Source organism: Pristiophorus japonicus, chromosome 19, assembly GCF_044704955.1.
Source record: "Pristiophorus japonicus isolate sPriJap1 chromosome 19, sPriJap1.hap1, whole genome shotgun sequence".
In the NCBI taxonomy this organism is placed as follows: Eukaryota; Metazoa; Chordata; class Chondrichthyes; family Pristiophoridae; genus Pristiophorus; species Pristiophorus japonicus.
The window spans coordinates 25241917-25261629 of record NC_091995.1 but is presented as its reverse complement, the minus strand read 5'-3'; positions in this window follow the sequence as shown (position 1 = coordinate 25261629).

The following is a 19713-nucleotide window of genomic DNA, read 5'->3' as shown; positions in this document are numbered from 1 at the left end:
TCTCCTCGTAATCCGCGCTGGATTCGCAGCCATCTGCTGACTCCTCTTCCACGTGGTGAGTCACAGCTCTTTTGCACATTCGCTTCAGGTAGCCCTTTGTGCTGCAGCCTTTGCACACATAGTCTCTGAACAAACACCGATGAGCCCTGTAATTACCTCCGCAACGCCAGCATGGTGTTACTCGACTTACGTTTGCGGTGGACTCTGAGTTAAAGGACTCGGGGGCCTGTACACTCTGCCCTGGGCAGATTCACGTTCAACAGTTCTGCCTGTGAAAGGCACCATTCTATTTACAGTACTTGCCGGGTTTGAATCCTGAGATTGAGTCATCATCTGCTTGGAGCTGCAGCTTGAGGTCATGAATACCTGGCTGCTGCTGATGGCCTTCTGCAGAGTGACGGTGGTTTTGGCAGACAGTAGCCTGTGAAGAAGGGCCTCATGACTGATGAAAATTATGAAAACGTCCCGCAATGAATCGCTGAGGGATGCGCTGAATTCACACGGTCCTGCCAGCCTCCTGAGGTCGGCAGGGTACTTCACGATTTCCTGGCCCTCGGGGCGGCAGTGTTTTTAAAAATCCATGCCTGGCCGTGAGGATGCACTCCTTCGGTTTGAGTTGGTCCTGAATTATCACTTTCGGCTCCTCGTATGACTTGGTCATTGTTTTCTCTGGTGCAAGCAAGTCCCTGATGAGGCCGTAGACCGCGGGCACACAACTGGTCAACAGGATAGCTCTGCACTTATCTGCCAGCGTGGCTGGATCATCGCCTATTAGGTCGTTTGCTACAAAATATTGGTCGAGCCGCTCCGTAAAGGCTTCCCAATCTTCACCCTCTGAGAACTTTTCTAATGCACCAACGTTAGTCATTTTTGCATGAAAGTTCGTAATCTCGTCGCCAGTTGTGTCTTTAATACTCTTATGAATGACTCCATGAGGTCTATTATTGTACTTGAGCTGTTGTGACCTTAGTCCCATTTATTGTAACTCCAGAGTGAGGCACAAGCATGGTGGGCAGCCTTTTATACTGGGCCCTGCACACCTATGCAGCTGACCCTCAGGTCTCTCACCGCAGTGCCCTCTGGTGGCACACCTAATGTGACTATAAGTTAGTATACATGGTCTATATACATGAGACATTTCATCTGGGGCTGGGGATTTATCCACTTTCAAAGCTGCTAAGCCCCTTAATATTTTCTCTCTCTATGTTTATCTCATCTAATATTTCACACTCCTCCCTCATTGCAACGTCTGCATCACCCCTCTCTTTTGTGAAAACAGATGCAAAATATTCATTAAGAATTATACCCATGCCTTCTGCCTCCACACACAGATTTCCTTTATGGTCTCTAATAGGCCCCATTCTTTCTCTAGTTATCCCCTTGTTCTTAATGTATTTATAAAACATCTTTGGGTTTTCCCTGATTGTACTTGCCAACATTTGTTCATGCTCTCTCTTTGCTTTCCTGATTACTTTTTTAATTGCACCACTGCACTTTTTATACTCCTCTAGAGTTCCTGCAGTATTGAGTTCCCAGTATCTGTCATAAGCTTCCGTTTTTTTCCTTATCCTTATCTTTTTTCCTTTATGTCCCATGACATCCAGGGGATTCTTGATTTGTTAGATCCTCCCTTTTTTAAGGGAACATACTTGCTCTGTACCCTCCGAATGTCCTCCTTGAATGCCTCCCACTTTTCTGACACTAATTTATCACCAAGTAGCCGTTTGCAGTCCATTTTGGCCAAATCCCTTCTCAGCTCAGCAAAATTGGCTTTACCCCAATTGAGAACTTTTATTGTTAGTCCACCTTTGTCCTTTTCCATAACTACCCTAAATCTTACTGAATGATGATCACTAGCACCAAAATGCTCTCCCACTGATACCCCTTCCACCTGCCCCTTTTCATTCCCCAAAACCAAGTCCAGAACCGCCCCCTCCCTTGTTGGGCTTGTTACATACTGGCTAACGAAGTTCTCCTGAATGCATTTTAGGAATTTCACACCCTCTGTACCATTTACATTACTTCTTTCCCAGTTAATATTAAGGTAGTTGAATTCCACCGCTATTACGGCTCTGTTAGCGTTAGTGTTTTCTTAGAAGAATCACTCAACACTCAGGGTCGGTTCCAATGCTGAAGCAGCTTTTATTACGCTCAGCGGGAAGGAAAAACTCAGGACCGTATCCAGGTTTCTCTTCACAGAACAAAGAGTTACATGTACCTTTATATGTTTCACAACAGTTACAAAACAGTTTACTACAGTTACACAGCCCATCACGGCTGGACACAAGCCAATCACAACGATTATAGATTACATATAGGTTCTTTTAACCCAATAGAATTCTCCTAGTATCCAGGGAACCATTGTCAGCTTGGGCTGATCGATGGCTTTATAGGTTCTCTCCCTAGTTCTTTCATCTGGGAGAAATAATTGGTATATAGCCTTGTTTACAGCAAATGGTTTCCCTCTTATCTTTCTTCCTGGGGAATTAATTGGTTTATGGCCTTGCTCACAGGAGATGGCTTCCTTCTTATCTCTGTCTTCCCAGGCATTCCTACAGTGGGCCTCACAGGGTTATTGCTCGGTCAGTGAACGTTCAACAGTTCACAGCTTGACTACCTGGTTTCCCATCATGCCTGGGCAGCCATTTTATGTGTGTGTCCATTTAAGCTTATGTGAGTTTTAAATATCCAGCAGGTGCCTAATGCCTAAGTCTATATATATCTTTCTACTCTCTACAACAGGCTCTATAGTTTTTGCATTTTGCAGCAATTTGCCCACATATTTGTTCTTCTCTCTCCCTCTGACTGTTTGGGGGTCTATAGTACATTCGAAGTAGTGTGATCGCCCCTTTTTTGTTCTTCAGTTCAACCTATATGGCCTCATTTGATGACCCCTCTAACATATAATCCCTTCTCACAGCTATAATTGTTTCTTTAATTAATACTGCAACCCCCCCTGATTTTTTACCCACTCTCTATCCCATCTGAAAACCCTGTAACCAGGAATGTTAAGTTACCATACCTGCCCTTCTTTCAGCCATGTCTCAGTAATAGCTATAATATCATACTCCCAAGTGTCTATCTGCGCTCTCAGATCATCTGCCTTGTTCCCTATACTCCTTGCATTCAAGTACATACCATTTAGTGGTGCCAAACTCCACTTTTGTCTACTTTCCAGTGCTTGTTTCCTCTGTCTTCCAAATTTACTTTCTACTTTTCTGCTGCTCAATTCCAGCTTTGCTTCTCTCCCCACTGTATCTATTCTCCGGTTCCCATACCCTTGCCATGCTAGCTTAATCCCTCCCCAAAAGCACTAGAAAATCCTCCCATGAGGATACTGGTCCTGGCTCTGTTGAAGTGCAACCCAATCAGCTTGTACAGGTCCCACCTTCCCCAGAAATGGTGCCAGTACCTCAGGAATCTAAAACCCTCCTCCCTGCACCATCTCTCCAGCCATGCATTCATCTTCTCTATCCTCCTATTTCTGTACTCACTAGCACGTGGCACTAGCAGTAATCTGGACATTGCTACCTTTGAGATCCTGCTTTTTAATCCCTCTAATAGCTCCCTAAACTCTGCCTGCAGGACCTTATCCGTCTTTCTACCTATGTCATTGGTACCGATATGGACCTCGACCTCTGGCTGTCCTCCCTCTACCCCCAGAATGTCCTGCAGCCGCTCGGTGACATTCTTGACCTTGACACCAGTGAGGCAACACACCATCCTGGAGTTACGTCTGCAGCCGCAGAAATGCCTGTCTGCTCCCCTGACTATTGAATCACCTGTCACTGTTGCTCTTCCATTCTTACTCGTCCCTCTCTGTGCAGCTGAGCCACCCATGGTGCCGTGGGCTTGGCTCTGGCTGCACTCCCCAAAGGCACCATCGCCCTCACCAATACTCGGAACAGAATACTGTTGGGGAGCGAGATGGACTCGGGGGATTCCTGTGGTACCTGCCTAGTACTTCTCTTCTGTCTGGTGATCATTCAGTTCCTCTCTGCTTGCGCACTCTTAAACTGCAGGGTGACCACCTCGAGAAACATTCTCTCTGTGAAATTCTCTGCACCGCAGTTACACCAGCCGCCACTCAAGCTCCGACACGCGGAGCTCAAGTGGCGGCAGCTGGAGACACCTCCTGCACACGTGGTCGTCCCAGCTACATGAAGTATCCAGGACTTCCCACATGGCACAGGATGTGCACTCCACGGGACTGAGCTGCCCTGCCATGCCTCTAGTCAATTGACTTGAAATACTGAGCAGAAATAAGCTTTATAACTTAGCAAAATAAAGTCAACAACTACTCACCCCTATTTTATAGGGTATGAAATACTTAGCAGAAAAGGTCTTAAAACTTTTATTTAATATTAAATATTTTATTTAATTGATTAAGGTTTTAAGTTAATAAATATCACTTGTCTATGTTTACTTTTTAAATCGCAGCTCTTAAGTTACACCAATGCCCATGGTTGAAAAAAGAGATATAGAGAAATACTCACCAAACAACCAGCCAATCACTTACTTGCTTTCCCGTGATGTCACACCTTGATTTTGTCCCCCTCTGCGCTCCTCTTGCACTGCTCCCGGCTCCGAGTTCCCAGCAGCTAACTCCTTTTATCCCCACCGCTCAGGTCCCACTCTCACTTTGATCAATTCCCATGTTCAAGTGAACATTACATTGACATGTGCAGGAAGGAGAATACTGCGTAGCATAGTTCTAGGTTGAACATTTGATCTTGGGATAGAAATATCGCGACACTGTGGTGTAACAGCATTTCTATTATACGTAAAAACTTTTAACAGTCATGGGAAGTCAGTAAAAAGACACATTTTTCCCAATTAATACATGTAAGCAGGACAATGTTATTAACCGTGGGGTGATGACATAGATGATCACTTTTAGAAAGAGACATTGAAGAAGAACCTTTCAGCTGCAGTTATAGATTTATAGAGTCATTATTGCGCAGAAGGAGGCCATTCGGCCCATCGAGTCCAATCCGGCTCCCTGTAGAACAATCCAGTCAGTCCCATTCCCTCACTCTATCCCCGTAGCCCTGCAAGGTTATTTCCCTCAGGTGTCTATCCACTTTTCTAGAATAGGATCATAGAGCAGACGAGTCCAGTTAGTAACCTTTGTGTTGTAGTATTTTGATTTGGTAAAATGCCGCCTTTCTTTTCATTTCAGAGACAAAGTTACTTGAAAGTCAGACACGTAAGTACTGAACAGATAGGTTTTGCCAAAACTGTTGGTCAGATTTATGAAAATACATTGGCGTGGAATTTACAGGGCCTATGATGGCATATACACGCACAGCGTACGCCACCGCAAGTGCCCCGCAAGTTCTGGGTTTCCGCATGCGATGTGCTTGTGCGAAAACCTGGAACTTGCGATCTGTCAAGTTTCTCCGCTGCAAAATCACTTTCGCTGGTGCAGGGTTGGGGGATTTGCCCAACTACTGCCCAGCGAATACCCATCAGACCCTTATGCCTGGAAAAAGCAAGTGTAAGGCCTTCTGTTACCAGCATAAGGGTTTTAATAAATGTTAAAATAAATTATTGAAAATGATTTTACACATTCACTTTACATTTAAAATTAATTTAGGTTACTTTTACTCGTTTGAAAATGTTTAAATTTACTTTTCAAAAAATTACATTTAAAAAAAATGTTTAATTAAAGGGTATTTTAATTAATTTTGAACATGTGATCATTTATTTTTATTTCAGTGTTGTGAAATTTTATTTATTAGGTGATTTTTGTTATACTTATGGGGATTCCGTACATCAATAGACAATAGGAATCGTCCTTTGTCATTGGTTGGCCTGGCCCACATGATCCCAGCCGCGCTTGTGAATCGCAAGTGTCTCTGGGATACCAAGCATACGCCTGCAGGTCCAGGACCGCAAGAGTATGAAACTTTGGAGGCAGCAAGTAAGTACACAGTTTTCTTATGGTTTGGAGGGATATACTGGGGCAAACTTCTGACCGTAATTTCCAGGCCAATATTTCGATAATGCATTCCAAAATACTGTCTACCTAGGTTTTAACAGATTACAGTTTGATATCAATAATTGTATAACGTTTATTCTCACATGTTTCAGAACTGGAGAAGCTTCTCCACACAACAAGTGAGTAACAAAAGTAAAATGTATATGACTAGTAAATCAGCTGCACTGTTGTATGTTAAGATTCAATGTTCAAAATCCCAAAATCTTTGAGCCCCGATTTTAAACCCAACGGTTCGGCAGGAATGGGATGATTTGCAATTGGACATCTGTTTTACACCCAGAACGATTGTCACTCATCGGAGAATAAAATCATATTTTTTTTAAACTGGGGATCTGATCCGAACCGGGGACAATTTGGTTAATATAGGTGCTTGTCATGTCCATTTGGCGCACCTTCTCTGAACAAGTGGCGATCAAGGGGAAAACTTCTTGTCTGTCGATAACAGTCAGAGCTCAGATTATGCCACTATCCACTTTAGGTATATGGAAAGTCACCTTCAAATTATATCAGAAGCTCACAGATGATTTGCCATATGTGTGGAAATAATCAAATATTGGCTTGCTGCTGGTTTGTCTTTGAAAAGAATGGTTTGTTACGTGGATTATGTAAAATATCCAACGGACTGGAAATTCAAATATTATCACTATCATTATCATTTGCATTATCAGAGGGAGAACTATTAATCAACAATCTGCTGCATTGGTATGGACACGAATAACTTCAGATTCTATTTTCAGGAACAGAATTACAGACTAAGGAAGCCGGTAAAATTAATGTACTCATGGAATGGGAAATATGAATTATTGCTTCTTTGAAATTCAAATTGCACATTACACATTACACATTACAGAAAGATTTACCAACTTCATCCAGGGATTAACACATCATATTGTCTTTTCCATTGAAGTTAAAGGAAAACAAAATAATGCCGTATATATATATATCTATATCTGTCTGTCTGCCTGCCTGCCTGCCTATCTATCTATCTATCTATCTATCTATCTATCTATCTATCTATCTATCTATCTATCTATCTATCTATCTATCTATCTATCTATCTATCTATCTATCTATCTATCTGTCTACAAAGGCAAAATACTGTGTGTTTGGAAATCTGAAATAAAAACAGAAAGTGCTGGAAGCACTCAACAGGCCAGGCAGAATGTGTGGAGGGAGAAACAGGGTTTGCAATGCAACAGGTTTTAAGTAAGCACAGAGGCAGTGAAAATGGGGGCTGGGCTGGGTGGGGTGGGTTGGGGTGGGGCAGGAAAGAACAAAAGGGAAGGTCTGTGACCAGGTGGAAGGCAGGATTGATTAAAAAAACAGCGGAATCATTACCAAAGTCCAGCTATCTGAAAATATGGGAGCAGTGGACAAGGGACATAAAATAGAGTCAAGATATGAAGAAATAAGTTCCGTGGGGCAAGAACTGGCAGAATTGACGGATCTACCAGGGCAGTCCTGTTTGTAGATCTTGGGAAACATGTAATTTTGATGGGCTGTGCAGCGTTGGGAACAATGAGATTGGAGGCCATGGGAGGAAGCATCCCAGAGGAGATGAGGTCAGTGTCAGTCTGGGGAATGAAGGCTTGATGTTCGGAGGTGGAGTCATGGTCCGGGGGAGGTAGGAGGAGAGGCTGGAGAGTTGCCATTCAGCTGCTGCAATGCAGAGGTCTGTTCACCAACAGTGCTGCCCTTGTCAGAAGTTTAATAGCAATGTTAGTGTTGAACCTGAGAGAACGAAGTGCCTCACATTCTGATGCTGAGAGGTGAGAGTGAGTGAAGGGAGTAGAGAAATTGCGATGGCTGATATCACGCTGGCAATTCCTACTGAAAAGATCTAGAGAGGGTAAGAGGCCAGAGGGAGGGATCCAGGTGGAATGATAATTCTAAAGGGGAGAAAAGGTCAGCTGTGCAGAGGGAAGGCTCCTGGCCAAAGAAGTGGGAGCTGAGGCGAAGGTGACGGAAGCAAAATTCAGCATTGTGCCAAACTGGAAATTTATAGAGGTGGGGGCTTAAGAGGATGAAACTGAGGCCTTTGCTGAGGACTGGTCATTTGGGGTCAGAGGGGATGATCAGTGTGGATAATGATCCCATGGCAAAGGGTGAGATTGGAAGGGGAGGATGGGATCAGAGGAAAGTGAAATTGAAGAAGTATCTGGAGGGGCATTGGTGTCCAAGAATTGCTGAAGCTTATGCTCATTGACACCTGAAAGAAAGAAAAAACATTTTTTATTAAAGTGCTGGATGAGGCTAATGATGAAATGGAGCTATTTTTGTTGCCAGGACAACTCTGAAAGAGAAAGAGAGTGGATCGGACTGCAGAAGAGAGAGATCGAGAGCGTGCATGTGGTGGTTCATGGCTTTGATCATGGGTCTCAGGAGGAGGCGAGGGCAATGGTTTGAGGAACACTGTGGACTAAGGAGATGTGATACTTGACCACATCTGAGAAGGGAAATATAAGAAAATGAAGGTGAACAAGGTGAAAGAGGCAAACGGAAATCCAGTCAGAGAGAAGAGCAGAACTTCTTCAAGGTGGGTATTCCTGCAAGAAAAGTAGCAGTGAATTAAACACGAATACAAAAGCAAAATACTGCGGATGCGGGAAACCTGAAATATAAACAGAAAATGGTGGAAACACGCAGTGGGACAGGCAGCATGTGAGGAGAGAGAAACAGAGTTACTGTTTCAGGCCGGTGACCTCAGAACTGGAGAATGTTGCAGATGTAACAGGTTTTAAGCAAACACAGAGGCAGGGAAAGGGGGAATCTATCCATCCAGCCATCCATCTCCCTCTCTCCATCAGTAATGATTATGTTCAGAATTATTCACTGTAGCCTTTGGTTTGGAACTTTTCTTATGTTTCTTATGTTTTCCAGAATTGACATCAATGACCAAAATGCTGCAAATGTCAGGTGACCAAGAAAAGATGCTATACATTTGAAGACATGTAAAAAGCAGCCACTGAAGGCATTTCTGTTGACTGTTCTCATTAAATTTATTCCAAATATGCTGCCGATAAATACTTAACAAGTGAACACATTTATATTTAGCTATAGATTAAAGGGAAATATCAAGAGGAGAAAAGATGCATTCTCAGAAAATGCAAATATACAAAGTATACTGCCAAACATATTTTGCTGAAAAAAATTTGCACCACCAAGTGATTACTATTCTATAATGAGGCCACCTGAACAACGAGATGCGTGTGCACTGAGAACCAGCTTTTGCAATCTGTCAAAATTTCTTTTGACAGATTGCACGCATCCCTGCAAGAAGGACATCTGTGGGGCAGAGATTGGGCTATTTGTCCAACTCTTACCTAGTGAATGTCCTTCAAACTCTTATGCCTGATAAAAGCAGGCATATGGACTACTTTTATCAGCGTAAGAATTTTAAAACATAGAAAAATTAAATGTACTCACTAATTTTTATGTTAAAGCCCCTGTCCATAAGGTAAGTTTATTTTTAATCATTTAAAATAATGAAAGGGATAGACAAGATAGAGGCAGAGAGGTTGTTTCCACTGGTCGGGGAGACTAGAACTAGGGGGCACAGCCTCAAAATACGGGGGAGCCAACTTAAAACCGAGTTGAGAAGGAATTTCTTCTCCCAGAGGGTTGTGAATCTCTGGAATTCTCTGCCCAAGGAAGCTCATTGAATGTATTCAAGTCACAGATAAATAGATTTTTAACCAATTAGGGAATTAAGGGTTATGGGGAGCGGGTGGGTAAGTGGAGCTGAGTCCACGGCCAGATCAGCCATGATCTTGTTGAATGGCGGAGCAGGCTCGAGGGGCTAGATGGCCTACTCCTGTTCCTAATTCTTATGCTCTTATGTTCTTAAAACACATAAAAAAAAATCAAAAAATAATTTTTTTTCAAAGACATTTAATTACATTCAATTTCAATTAATTTTAAATATGTGAGGTGTTTTTTTATTTATTGTTTTGTGCTTCTTGTTTTTTGGGGGTAATCTCATTGATAGTAATGCGAGCTCATACAAACGGAGTTCAAAATTATTAGCAAAGTGATTACTAGATGTTCATTGGTGGTCCAAGCCCACGTGATCCCAGATACGAATACGTACCTGGAAGATACGTTCCCCAAGCTGCGCAGCGAAACTCGGCCTCCGACCGGAATCCTACCTTCATCCGGAACCACCAGGTGATTTCGTTAAAAATTTTCGGTTAGAGGTGTTCGCCGCAGGAAGTCTCTGACCGCAATCCCCCCCCCCCCCCCACCCCGCTATTATATTCTATATTTTAGTTACCACAGGGAGTGTTTGAGGCGAGGAGTATAAATGCATTTAAGGGGAGCAAGATATGCAGACAAGGGAGAAGAGAATATAAGGTTATAAGAGCATAAGAAATAGGAACAGGAGTATGCCATATGGCCCCTCGAGCTTGCCATTTTATACGATCTTGGGTGATCCGATCATGGACTCAGGTCCACTTCCCTGCCCTCTCCCCATAACCGCTTATTCCCATGGGTATCAGTTAAGAAATTGTCTAACTCTGTCTTAAATTTATTCAATGTCCCAGCTTCCACAGCTCTCTGCGGCAATGATTTCCACAGACTTACAACCCTCTGAGAAAATAAATTTCTCCTCATCTCAGTTTTAAATGGGTGGCCACTTATTCTAAGATTATGCCCCATAGTTCTAGTCTCTCTCATCAGTGGAAACATTCTCTCCGCATCCACCTTGTCAAGCCGCCTCATAATCTAATACGTTTCGACAAGATCACCCCTCAATCTTCTGAATTCCAATGAGTAGAGGCCCAATCCACTCAACCTTTCCTCAGAAGTCAACTCTCTCATCTTTGGAATCAATCTAGTGTACTTTCTCTAAACTGCCTCCAAAGCAAGTATATCCTTTCATAAAAATGGAAACTAAAACTGCACGCAATATTCCAGGTGTGGCTTTATCAATATCCTGTATAACTGTAGCAAGACTTCCCTGCTTTTATACTCCATCCCCTTCCTGCTTTTATACTCCATCCCATTGGTCTTCCTGATCACTTGCTGTACCTGAATACTAACCTTTTGTGTTTCATGCACATGTACTCCCAGGTCCTGCTGCACTGCAGCACTTTGCAATCTTTCGCCATTTAAATAATAACTTGCTTTTTGATTTTTTCTGCCAAAGTGCATGACCTCACACTTTCCAACATTAAGCTCAGTCTTCAAAATTTTTGCCCACTCACTTAGCCTGTTTATTTCCTTTTGCAGGTTTTTTGCTTCCTCCTGACACATTGCTCTTCCTCCTATCTTTGCATCATCAGCAAACTTGGCTATGTTACACTCGGTCCCTTCTTCCAAATCGTTAATATAGATTATGCTGATAGAGTTAGACAAGGAAGAAAGAAAGTCTTGCTTTTATATAACGCCTTTTAAGATTTACGGTTGTCACAAAGTGCTTTACAGACAATGAAGTACTTTTTAAATGTAGTCACTGTTGTAATGTAGGTAACACAACAGCCAGTTTGCGCACAGGAATCTCACGCAAACAGTAGTATGATAATCTGTTTTTTAGTTATGTTGATTGAGGGATAAATATCATCCAGGAAACCAGTGGTAACTCTCCCTGTCTTCAAAATAGTGCTATGGGATCTTTTAAACCCACCTAAGAGAGCAGATGGGGCCACGGTTTAACATCTCATCCGAAAGACGGCACCTCCGACAGTGCAGCACTGGAGTGTCAGTCTAGAGTTTTGTGCTCAAGTCTCTGGTGTGGGACTTAAACCCACAACCTTTTGATTCAGAAGTGCCACAGTTAACACTCTGAGGAAGAATGGGAGGAGTCTCAAGGGCAACATAATCGTCGGCATGGACAGGTTGGGTCGAATGGCCTGTCTGTGCTGTATATTCTATGGAATTTTATGTAATTATTTGCAAGGCCTTCCAGCACAATGTTATTTTTTGATGTATCCAGAAGCTTTGAATGCACCATTTAACTGCCAGGGGCTCAGAAAAGGCGGTGAAGGACCAACGGCTCATATACAAGCCGCCCAATTTAAAAAAAAATAGAAATCAATGGAAACTTTGATCATTCAAGGCAAGCATAGGTGTGAAAAATGTCTCAAGGTGGACATGCCCCGCAGTTTACGGGAGAGGTGAGGGTTCATAGGCCCCAAGTTTCCACATGCGGCAAAACGGGCGCCCCTCCGAGCTGGGCGCCCGTTTTTCGCGCCGAAAACGGCGCCTGAAAAAAAACGCGGTATTCTCGAGCGCTTTGCAGCTCGATGTCTGCTTGGCGCGTCGCACAGGGGGCGGAGCCTACCACTCGCGCCGATTTTGTAAGTAGGAGGGGGCGGGTACAATTTAAATGAGTTTTTTTCGTGCTGGCAACCCTGCGCGTGCGCGTTGGAGCGTTCGCGCACGCGCAGTGTGAAGGAAATATTGGCACTCGGCCATTTTAAAAAGTGCTGCAGAAAAAGTGAAAATTTGTTTATTGAACCCTTGCAAAGGCTTGTATTTTAATTTTCTTGATATTTCTGTGTGTGAGGGAGTGCATTCTGTAATTAAAGATAGACTGTGATAAACGGGACACATGCACTAGTTTGAGACTATTCAAATTCTTTGTAGCTGTTCAATTTTAAATTTTTTTTAATAAAACCACATTCCCCTTCCATGATCAGCACTGAGGCTTCTTGCAGCTTTCTCCCCCTGCCGTCCGTCGGGCCCGACGGTAAACGGCTGCCTCAAGTAATGAGGCTTCCTACAGCCTTCTCCCTCCCTTCCCCTGCCGTCGGTCGGTTCCGACGGCAAACCGCTGCCTGAAAGGCCTGCCTGAAGCACTTTCACACAGGTAGGAACATGGTTTATTTAATCTTTTCTTTGCTTATAAATTTTTATTCAGGTTGGATTTATTTGTATAATATTTGTATAAGTATAACTAAGGATTTATTGTAGAATTTAATGACTTCTCTCCCCCCCCCCCCCCGCACCTCGTTCCCGATGCCTAATTTGTAACCTGCGCCTGATTTTTTAATGTGTAGGCAAGGTTTTTTCAAGCCTACAAAAATCTTCACTTGCTCCATTCTAAGTTAGTTTGGAGTATGTTTTCACTGTGGAAACTTTCAAATCAGGTGTCAGTGGCCGGTCACGCCCCCTTTTGAAAAAAAAATTCTGTTTAAAAGTGAAACTGTTCTACCTGACGAGAACTGCAGAAAACTTAAATGTGGAGAATTCCGATTTCTAAGATACTCCGTTCTCCACCAGTTGCTCCTAAAAATCAGGAGCAAATCATGTGGATACTTGGGGCCATAGAGTGGTTATGCCAGAGGTTGTTACCTTGCATTCAGAATAAGGAAGAAAGTACTTAGCTGAATAAGATCAGGCATGTATACAAAGTAAAATCTTCCATTGAGGAATTCAACTAATCAAATATGAATTGTGAACAGCTGAGTAATTTATAGTTCAAATTGCGAACATGAAGCTTGCCTGTTTTATTACTCAGTGTATCAGTGGAGACATGAGAGGCAGTGCTTATTCAGAATCGCTAATGGTGTGTCCTAAATAACTTTCAGGGGCTGTAAGCCATGAAATCTTAGGGGACAACTAACAAAGAAATTTTCTTGGGTGGAATTGCTTAGGCCACCCATTATCCGTTTTGTCCGATATTCAGCTCTATGAAGCCTTTTCCTCTTAGTAATTGCCTGACTGCCAACCATCATTAACAGGATACATGGGTCCTTTTCGGGTTGGAAATCGGTGGTTAGTGGTGTGCCACAGGGATCGGTGCTGGGACCACAACTGTTTACAATATACATAGATGACCTGGAAGAGGGGACAGAGTGTAGTGTAACAAAATTTGCAGATGACACAAAGATTAGTGGGAAATTGGTTGTGTAGAGGACACAGAGAGGTTGCAAAGGGATTTAGATAGGTTAAGCGAATGGGCTAAGGTTTGGCAGATGGAATACAATGTCGGAAAATGTGAGGTCATCCACTATGGAAAAAAAAACAGTAAAAGGGAATATTATTTGAATGGGGAGAAATTACAACATGCTGCGGTGCAGAGGGACCCGGGGGTCCTTGTGCATGAATCCTAAAAAGTTAGTTTGCAGGTGCAGCAGGTAATCAGGAAGGTGAATGGAATGTTGGCCTTCATTGTGAGAGGGATGGAGTACAAAAGCAGGGAGGTCCTGCTGCAACTGTACAGGGTATTGGTGAGGCTGCACCTGGAGTACTGTGTGCCGTTTTGGTCACCTTACTTAAGGAAGGATATACTAGCTTTGGAGAGGGTACGGAGATGATTCACTGGGCTGATTCCGGAGATGAGGGGGTTACCTTATGATGATAGATTGAGTAGACTGGGTCTTTACATGTTGGAGTTCAGAAGGATGAGGGTTGATCTTATAGAAACATTTAAAATAATGAAAGGAATAGACAAGATAGAGGCAGAGAGGTTGTTTCCACTGGTCGGGGAGACTAGAACTAGGGGGCACAGCCTCAAAATACGGGGGAGCTAATTTAAAACCGAGTTGAGAAGGAATTTCTTCTCCCAAAGGGTTGCGAATCTGTGGAATTCTCTGCCCAAGGAAACAGTTGAGGCTAGCTCATTGAATGTATTCAAATCACAGATAGATAGATTTTTAACCAATAAGTAAATTAAGGGTTATGGGGAGCGGGCGGGTAAGTGGAGCTGAGTCCACGGCCAGATCAGCCATGATCTTGTTGAATGGCGGAGCAGGCTCGAGGGGCTAGATGGCCTACTCCTATTCCTAATTCTTATGTTCTTATGTTCTTATGACTGACCACTCAGGGCTCTGATTCTCTGATGTGTGAACTCTGAAGTCTGTAGCCTTTTGCTTTCGCTTTATGACATGTAAGTGCTACAGTGTAGTAATGTTTGTAGGTTTCAAAGTATCATAGAATCACAGAATGGTTACAGCACAGAAGAAGGCCATTCGGCCCGTCGAGCCCATGCCGGTTCTCTGCAAGAGCATGTCATTGTCAGTAGGTAGCACTCTTGTATCTGAGTCAGAAGGTTATGGGTTCAAGTCCCACTCCAGGGACTTGAGCACAAACAAAATCCAGGCTGACACTCCAATGCAGTGCTGAGGGAGCTCTGTTGGAGGTGACGTCTTTTGGATAAGGCATTAAACTGAGGCCCCATCTACTCTTTCAGGTGGACATTAAAGATCCTATGACAATATTTCAAAGAAGAGCAGGGGAGTTATCCCCAGTGTCCTGGCCAATATTCATCCCTCAATCAACATATCTATTATGTCTATCATGCACTTATGAATGACTCCACGAGACAATGTGTTGTACTCAAACTGTAGTGACCTTGGTCCTTATTCGTAACTCCAGAGTGAGGCACAAGCATAGTGGGCAGCCTTTTATACTGGGCCCTGTACACCTATGCAGGTAACCCTCAGGTCTCCCACTGCAGTGCCCTCTGGTGGACAGCCTTTGCCACATGGACAGGAAACCCCGGTCTCCACCAGTTGCACCCTCCAGTGCTGCCAGCATAGTATATACACAGTGTAAACCTTATTGACAGTACATTAGGTAACTCGTCTCCATCTTATGCAACTATACAGTAACTACAAAGAGAGTCTATCTATAGTCTGCATTTATAACATCACTCTCCCCCAAGTCCTTTGTGCCAATTACCTTTGCACTATGTGCTCTGGCTTAGCTCTCCCCAGACTTAAGTGCCAATTGCCCTTGCACCGGGGCTGTGCTTTGGCTTGGCTTTCTGCATTAACCCCCCCCAAGTCCTTTTGCCACAACGTTGGGTAGTGGTTACAAGTTTGGATGGTACGATGATGCAGTGGAGGTTCCAGTGGGTTCTGGATGTGATTCATGTATGTGTCCATGGCTACATACATCCATTTCCCCCCCGCCCCCTGCTCCCCAACAGCGAGATCTTGCAGTAGGCCCATTACATTAACATACAGGATCAGATACAGTGCAAGTACAAAGAAAGAAAGTTACAGTTTGTATCGTGACACCTTGGTTCAGAGGCTTAAATTCGTTATGTTTTGCGGTCATACGCCAAGATTGGGTAGATTGCATTCATAGTTGTCATGGTAAGTACTGAGGTAGCAGTACAGGTATGCGAGGACTCAGGTTCCAGAACAACCGGACGGGTCCAATCATCAGATTGTGGTGCTGTGCCCCTGGCTAGCGGGATGGGCTTGGTTCGCTCACCTAGCCAGGACTCAGGGCCCTTGTTGTTGCCTAGTGTTGGGCAGTGCCACAAATGTGTGTGGCGTCCCTGTCCTCCTTTGAGGACTGCCTGCTCTCGAATGGTGTTGGGAACTTGGCTGTTTCACGTCCCGTTTGGAGAACTTGTTGGTTCTGACCTTTCGCTCCCGGACATGGCCGAGGTAGTGACTGGGTCTGGGGGCTGTGCCGTCTCCACCTGGGTGGTGGGCAACTGCGGGTGACTGCGTGTATTGGCGTCGTCGTCATTTCCAGTTCCGTGGTGAATAGTGTCATTGTGTGCCTGCAACGTGGGATAGATCTGGGGAAGAGTATCAGGATCAAGCCTTCACCGTCCTGAGGTTGCTGGCCTGTAACCTTGTGGGGTCACCTGGGGCAGGGCATCAGGATCACAGCACCTTTCCCCTCCCGAATTCGCTTGCTTGCTACTTTTGTGGACATTCTATGCCCGACATCCCGCAACAACATTTTGTTCTTTACATTAGGACTGGTACCGACATCTCGCACAACATTTTGTTCTTTACATTAGGAATAGTACCGACATCTCGCAACAACATTTTGTTCACAATCTTAATCGGTTTGTTACATTGATTTGCCATGCATACAATGTCTCTTTAACTTCAGTTGGTTGCAGGTCTGCTTTAAGAGAAGCCTGGTGGCTTTACCCCAATCAAATCCTTTGTTACACACCATGGGCCCAAGTTTCCACAGGATAAAAAATGGGCGCCCCTCCGAGCTGGGCGCCCGTTTTTCGCGCCTAAAACGGCGCCAGAAAAAAAACGCGCTATTCTCGAGCGTTCTGCAGTTCCTTGTCTGTTTGGCGCGGCGCCCAGGGGGGCGGAGCCTACACTCGCGCCGATTTTGGAAGTGGGAGGGGGCGGGTACTATTTAAATTAGTTTTTTTCCTGCCGGCAACGCTGCGCATGCGCGTTGGAGCATTCGTGCATGCTCAGTGTGAAAAAAAACATTGGCACACGGCCATTTTTGTAATTCTTTGTAGCTGTTTAATTTTTGAACATTTTTAAATAAAATCACATTGCCATCAGCACTTGCAGCCTTCTCACTGTCTCCTTCCCCTCCCTCCCCTCTGCGGCAACAAACCGCTTTCTCCTCCCCGCCCCTCCCGCTCAGCGGCACGAACGGCTTTCTCCCCACCCCCCCCCGCTCAGCGGCACGAATGGCTGCAGAATTCTCCCTGGCTGAAGCACTTTCACACAGGTAGGAAGATGGTTTATTTAATCTTTTCTTTGCTTATAAATGTTTATTCAGGTTGGATTTATTTATATAATATTTGTATAAGTATAAATAAGGATTTATTTTAGAATTTAATGACTTCCTTTTCCCCCCCAACCTCGTTCTGGACGCCTAATTTGTAACCTGCGCCTGATTTTTTAATGTGTAGAACAGGTTTTTTCAGTTCTACAAAAATCTTCACTTGCTCCATTCTACTTTAGTTTGGAGTACGTTTTCACTGCGGAAACTTTCAAATCGGGCGTCAGTGGCCGGACACGCCCCCTTTTGAAGAAAAAATTCTGTTCCAAAGTATAACTGTTCTACCTGACTAGAACTGCAGAAAAAAAAATGTGGAGAATTGCGATTTCTAAGATAGTCCGTTCTCCACCAGTTGCTCCTAAAAATCAGGCGCAAATCATGTGGAAACTTGGGCCCTACGTGTTGGTCCCTCAGCATTGTACCTTGTCATATGGCTGTGGCCATCTTTTTTTTCAGCCACGCTACACCTCGCTGCAGCAGGAACACCACCTTGCCTCTGTCCTCGAGGTCGACTGCCTTGATCGTTCTCTCCCATGTTTCTGCCACAAAAGCTGGAAGAGTGCCTGTGAATTCGATCTTCCTCCCCAGGAGTCCCGCCACTGGAGCCGGCAAGGTACTTTTAGGTCATTCCGGTCAGATCATTGCCACGCAGTCGTGATGGACAGTCTGTGCCTCAGGTGCTGCGCTGGTCTATTCTCTGGTGCCTGGCCCAAGCGAAGGTGAGGATTTGCTCTGCCTCTGAGCATGGGGGACATCGATTGCTGGAGTGAAGAGGTCTTCCCATTTCCATTGGATCATCCCCATCCACCTTCTTCCGAGTAGCGTTGGACCATCACCTGCAACAGTCCACAGAGGTAACTTGTGCACCACGCCATTATGGATTACACTTACATGTGCACTACCAAGGACTGGAATCAGCTCCTTGGTGTAGGTGCGCAGCTTTACCTGTACTGGGACTAACGCGCGTCATTTTTCATTCCATAGCCTCTCAAAGGCATTCTGGCTCATCACTGACTGGCTTGCTCCCGTGTCCACTTCCATGAAGACTGGAACGCCATTTATCTCAACTTCCATCTTCACTGGAGGACAATCGGTGGTGCATATATACACTCCATACATTTCTTCTTGGGGCTGAGCTTGCACTCTGGCCACATCATCATACTCCCCGCTGGTTCAGTCAACTACCGTCTCCTCTGCTAGATGGTGAGTCATATTTCTTTTACACATACGCTGGAGGTGGCCCTTCATGTTACAGGCTTTGCATATGTACTCAGCAAACCACCACTGGTGTGGCATAGACCTGGGGCAGGGCATCAGGATCAGTGCCTTTCCCCTCCCGAATCCGCTCGCTTGCTACTTTTGGTGGTCATGAAAGGCGCGATGCAAATCCACGTCTTTATTTTTCAGTGAGTCCTACTCCACAGTCCTTTCCCATAGCCCTGCATTTTCATTCCTTCAGGTACTTATCCAACTCCCTCTTGAAAGACACGATTCAATCTGTCTCCACCACATTTCAGGCAGTGCATTCCAGATTTTAACCACTCGCTGCATAAAAAAGTTTGTCCTCATGTCACCTTTGGTTCTTCTGTCAATCTGTGTCCTCTGGTTCTCGACCCGTCAACCAATGTGTATAGTTTCGCTCTATCTACTCTGTCTAGACTTCCTGATTTTTGTCACCTCTATCAAATCTCCTCTCAAATGTCTCTGCTCGAAGGAGAACAACCCTGTCTTCCCAGTCTATCCACGTAACTGAAGTCCCATATCCCTGGAACCATTCTCATTAATCTTTTCTGCACCATCTCATAGAAACATAGATGCATAGAAAATAGGTGCAGGAGTAGGCCATTCAGCCCTTCGAGCCTGAACCACCATTAAATATGATCATGGCTGATCATGCAACTTCAGGAACCCATTCCTGCTTTCTCTCCATACCCCTTGATCCCTTTAGCCGTAAGGGCCACATCTAACTCTCTTTTGAATATAACGAACATAGAAACATAGACATGGAAAATAGGTGCAGGACTAGGCCATTCGGCCCTTCAAGCCTGCACCGCCATTCAATGAGTTCATGGCTGAACATGCAACTTCAGTACCCGATTCCTGTTTTCTCGCCATACCCCTTGATCCCACTAGTAGTAAGGACTACATCTAACTCCTTTTTGAATATATTTCGTGAATTGGCCTCAACAACTTTCTGTGGTAGAGAATTCCACAGGTTCACCACTCTCTGGGTGAAGAAGTTTCTCCTCATCTCG